The sequence below is a fragment of the Aquarana catesbeiana genome, linkage group LG05 (genome assembly GCF_042186555.1).
Source record: "Aquarana catesbeiana isolate 2022-GZ linkage group LG05, ASM4218655v1, whole genome shotgun sequence".
In the NCBI taxonomy this organism is placed as follows: Eukaryota; Metazoa; Chordata; class Amphibia; order Anura; family Ranidae; genus Aquarana; species Aquarana catesbeiana.
Window position 1 is genome coordinate 3,272,824 of NC_133328.1, and position 6,000 is coordinate 3,278,823.

Here is a 6,000-nt window from a genome sequence, read left to right on the forward strand (position 1 = left end):
CTCCTGGGGACCCGCTCTCTCCTGGGCTCTCTCCTGGGGACCCGCTCTCTCCTGGGCTCTCTCCTGGGCACCAGCTCTCTCCTGGGGACCAGCTCTCTCCTGGGGACCCGCTCTCTCCTAGGGACCCGCTCTCTCCTGGGGTCTCTCCTGGGGACCCGCTCTCTCCTGGGCTCTCTCCTGGGGACCCGCTCTCTCCTGGGGACCCGCTCCTGGGGTCTCTCCTGGGGACCCGCTCTCTCCTGGGCTCTCTCCTGGGGACCCGCTCTCTCCTGGGGACCCGCTTTCTCCTGGGGTCTCTCCTGGGGACCCGCTCTCTCCTGGGCTCTCTCCTGGGGACCCGCTCTCTCCTGGGCTCTCTCCTGGGGACCCGCTCTCTCCTGGGCACCCGCTCTCTCCTGGGGTCTCTCCTGGGGACCTGCTCTCTCCTGGGGACCCGCTCTCTCCTGGGGTCTCTCCTGGGGACCAGCTCTCTCCTGGGGACCCGCTCCTGGGGTCTCTCCTGGGGACCCGCTCTCTCCTGGGCTCTCTCCTGGGGACCCGCTCTCTCCTGGGGCCCCGCTTTCTCCTGGGGCCCCACTCTCTCCTGTTTTGTATCATCAAAAGGCCAGTGCAGATGTCTGCTCAGGCGTGTGCACATTGCACATGTGCTAATATTAATGAGCAAAAACCAATCTTACTTATACCGTGCCAGTTCATTGCGCATATATCCGTGCACAAGCGCGTGCACATACCAATTACCACTTGGCACCCAGTGGCCCTATTTCAACGGGTCTATCCCTGTGTACAATTTCTGAATGGTCTTCAGCTCATTCCTGCGTTCCCAAGACCGGATCTGTTGTACCCGCTCACTCATGTATGACCCGGCTCGTCTTTGGACTTTACTTTTGCTCTCGCTGTTACCCATCTACTCCGACCTTGGCTTGTTTACTGGATCTGATCTCCCCGCTGACTCTGTGCCACGTTGCCCGGCTGTTAAAGTGAAAGAAAACCCTGATGGGTTTTACTTCCTCTTTTTTCCCCTGCAAAGTAAAAGCATAATGGGCTAGTATGCAATGTGGCACTTACCTGCAAACGAAGCCGGCGCTGTCCCTGCTGGAGGCCGCGTCCATCTTCGCCCCCTCTTCCTTCTGGGGGGCCGCAGACTCCGGCACTGTGACTGGCCGGAGTCGCGTGACGTCACTCCTACGGGTCAGTCACGGCACTCACTAGAGAAGAAACGGCATGGGAGGGCTGTTAAAATTAACAGTGCAAAAATGTAAAAAAAAAAAAAATTAATTAATTTAAAAAATTTAAATAAAGTGTCCCTGCCCCTCCCCCCCAATACTAGCGAGCAAAGGTGAATGCGTGCGTCGGTCCTTAAACACACGCAAACCGCAATCGCCCCATTCCTTGATTTACATTCCTTGTCAGAGCAATAAAAGTGATAAAAATAAAAATATATAATTAAAGTTACAGTGTGAAAATATATATATATAGAGAGAGAGAGAGAGAGAGAGAGAGAGAGAGCTTTTTATTTTTGTTTAATTATATATATACACAGTGGGGACAGAAAGTATTCAGACCCCCTTAAATTTTTCACTCTTTGTTATATTGCAGCCATTTGCTAAAATCATTTAAGTTCATTTTTTTTCCTCATTAATGTACACACAGCACCCCATATTGTACACACAGCACCCCATATTGTACACACAGCACCTCATATTGTACACACAGCACCCCATATTGTACACACAGCACCCCATATTGTACACACATCACCCCATATTGTACACACAGCACCCCATATTGTACACACAGCACCCCATATTGTACACACATCACCCCATATTGTACACACAGCACCCCATATTGTACACACAGCACCTCATATTGTACACACAGCACCCCATATTGTACACACAGCACCCCATATTGTACACACATCACCCCATATTGTACACACAGCCCCCCATATTGTACACACAGCACCCCATATTGTACACACAGCCCCCCATATTGTACACACAGCCCCCCATATTGTACACACAGCACCCCATATTGTACACACAGCCCCCCATATTGTACACACAGCGCCCCATATTGTACACACAGCACCCCATATTGTACACACAGCACCCCATATTGTACACACAGCACCCCATATTGTACACACAGCACCCCATATTGTACACACAGCCCCCCATATTGTACACACAGCCCCCCATATTGTACACACAGCACCCCATATTGTACACACAGCCCCCCATATTGTACACACAGCACCCCATATTGTACACACAGCCCCCCATATTGTACACACAGCGCCCCATATTGTACACACAGCACCCCATATTGTACACACAGCACCCCATATTGTACACACAGCACCCCATATTGTACACACAGCACCCCATATTGTACACACAGCACCCCATATTGTACACACAGCCCCCCATATTGTACACACAGCACCCCATATTGTACACACAGCACCCCATATTGTACACACAGCACCCCATATTGTACACACAGCACCCCATATTGTACACACAGCACCCCATATTGTACACACAGCACCCCATATTGTACACACAGCACCTCATATTGTATACACAGCACCCCATATTGTACACACAGCCCCCCATATTGTACACACAGCCCCCATATTGTACACACAGCACCTCATATTGTACACACAGCCCCCATATTGTACACACAGCACCTCATATTGTACACACAGCCCCCCATATTGTACACACAGCCCCCATATTGTACACACAACACCCCATATTGTACACACAGCCCCCCATATTGTACACACAGCCCCCCATATTGTACACACAGCACCTCATATTGTACACACAGCCCCCCCATATTATACACACAGCACCTCATATTGTACACACAGCACCCCATATTGTACACACAGCTCCCCATATTATACACACATCACCTCATATTGTACACACAGCACCCCATATTGTACACACAGCCCCCCATATTGTACACACAGCACCTCATATTGTACACACAGCACCCCATATTGTACACACAGCACCCCATATTGTACACACAGCACCCCATATTGTACACACAGCTCCCCATATTGTACACACAGCCCCCATATTGTACACACAGCACCTCATATTGTACACACAGCCCCCATATTGTACACACAGCACCTCATATTGTACACACAGCCCCCCATATTGTACACACAGCACCCCATATTGTACACACAGCACCCCATATTGTACACACAGCCCCCCATATTGTACACACATCACCTCATATTGTACACACAGCACCCCATATTGTACACACAGCCCCCCATATTGTACACACAGCACCTCATATTGTACACACAGCACCCCATATTGTACACACAGCCCCCCATATTGTACACACAGCCCCCCATATTGTACACACAGCACCCCATATTGTACACACAGCACCTCATATTGTACACACAGCACCTCATATTGTACACACAGCCCCCCATATTGTACACACAGCACCCCATATTGTACACACAGCACCTCATATTGTACACACAGCCCCCCATATTGTACACACAGCCCCCCATATTGTACACACAGCACCCCATATTGACAGAAAAACACAGAATTGTTGACATTTATGCAGATTTATTAAAAAAGAAAAACTGAAATATCACATGCTCCTAAGTATTCAGACCCTTTGCTGTGACACTCATATATATAACTCAGGTGCTGTCCATTTCTTCTGATCATCTTTAAGAAGTAACAGTGCAAAAATGTAAAAAAAAAAAATATATAAACTAATTAAAAAAATAAAAATAAAGTGTCACCACCCCCCATGCTAGCGAGCAAAGGCGAATGCGTGAACACACGCAAACCGCAATCGCCCCACACATGTGCGGCATCACCGCGACCATCAGATCATGGGCAGTAATCACCATCACCAATCCAGAGGACGTTGATGGTAAGTAGTATATGGCTAAGTTTACACCACAACATTTTTCATATTTTTTTTTTTTTTTTAACACAAAACTCCAACAAAAATGGATACAAAACACAAGTACGAGCGTTTTTGATGCGCTTTTGTTGAAGTCTATGGACCCAAAAATACACTACTCTGCATGTAAAAAAAAGGAAAAAAAAAAATCCCTGCAGCTCAGTACTACAAGGAAACTTAAAACCATAGTATATTATATATAACCATAGTATAATATATATTATATAGTTTTTTATTATATAGTTTTTTTATTTTTGTTATACATATTATATATATATATATATATATATATATATATATATATATATATATATATATATACACACACATACACACATATACATACATATATATATATATATATATATATATATATATATATAATCTTTTTATTTATTTACATATATAGACTAGAAAATGCATTTCCTGGAGAAAGTGCATGGGAATGCTGAATTGCTAAAACTGCCCCATCAGAATTGCCCCATCATATTCCTCTATTATAAATCAGTACATGGTGTGTCTGTCCCCTCCCCCGGGCTCTGTAATCAGAGCTGAGAAGCTCCAGCCGCCTCCCCCACCGCCCATCACTGTGTATAACAGCAGCTTTGGTAACCATGGCAACAAAAGCCGTTAAGATGAAATTTCCTGAAATGATCACTAAACAAACAGCTTTTTCAACAAAAACTGTAAAAGATATCAAACTGAAAAGATATAGCCGGATAGAGGAATATTTTGTGAACATTTTAAAGTTTGTTTGGCGTCTGTAGGTGAAATTATGAAGGAGCTGAAACTTTTGGGAGCGGAAGAAGATTTTAAGGATTTGAAGCATGCTCTCATTGACTTCAATGTTAAAAAAAAGTGTTTAAAAGCTTAATATTTTAAAAAGTATAAATAGGAGAAAAAAAGTTGAAAAAGTTCTATCATCAGCTGAAAGAGATAAACATTTTAAAAGTGAAATGGTTTTAATAGCTGAAAGTATGCAGAAGTTACTCAGAGCCAAAAAACATATGGAATAAAATTAATATATAAAAAAAAACGAATAACAATAGTGGGACTGCTGAAGCATTCCCACTAATAACATGTTTTTCCAGGAGCCGTATCCCTATTAGATACGTATACTGATCTTACAGGCTGAATTCACAAATAAGGACGTGGCCCCTTTAAGAAAAAGTGGCAGTTATTTTTTTTGCTGAGTCATCATGATTTGAAAAAAAAAAAAAACCTCTGCCTATGATGTCATCAGCTGAGCCACTATAAACAGGCGCAGGGAAGGCAGGCAGCCAGAAGCTCAGAGATCACTGGCCAGTGAAGACGTGCTTTTTATATCTCTCCTGAGATATTTTTGTGATTTTATTGGATTTGATTTAATTCAATTCAATTTCATTGCGATTGTATTTGTATTTCTATTGTACATTTAAAGCGAGTTTCTTTATTCTTAATAATGAACCGATTTAAATGTAATCAGCTTCTTTCTCTGAAAAACACCAAAGAGAAACGGAGCAAAGTTAGGGCAGCTACTATGGTAGGAGGTATCAGTGACCAGCCTGCAGATACCCCAATCAAAATGAAGAGAACCCGGGCATTTGTACGCGGCTGTTTGAGAGCCGTTGTTGGATGTTTCGGTTTCGGCTGTAAAGCCAATAAACATCACCGGGATACAGACACCGAGATTGGTAAGTAATATGGATAGTGATAGATACAAAAAGTACTCTGGATACACTCTGGATATACACCTACACTCATCGATCAAAGCAGTTCTGCCAACCTACCAAAATGAAAAAACTGCCCCATCAGAATTGCCCCATTATATTGCAACCATCAAAACTGCCCCATCAAGGCCATGGGGCAGTTTTTTCATCAGTTACGCAGAGCCAAAAAACGTACGGAATAATAAAATTAGAATTAAAAATAAATAAAAATGAACAACAATAGTGGGAAGCAGTCCCACTAATTATATTTGCATATATACACATATACAGTATACATATATACACACACACATACATATACATATATATATATATA

At 43.7% G+C, this 6,000-nt stretch overlaps 1 long non-coding RNA gene across 1 annotated transcript in view; it reads right to left on the minus strand.

Moving 5' to 3' along the window:
* Positions 1 to 1,226, minus strand: part of LOC141145758 (uncharacterized) — a 91,951-nt gene extending 90,725 nt beyond the window's left edge. Inside the window, exon 1 of the long non-coding RNA XR_012244628.1 lies at positions 1,066 to 1,226. This is a non-coding gene — a long non-coding RNA (uncharacterized lncRNA). The remainder of the gene's footprint in view (positions 1 to 1,065) is intronic.
* Positions 1,227 to 6,000: the final 4,774 nt, after the last annotated feature.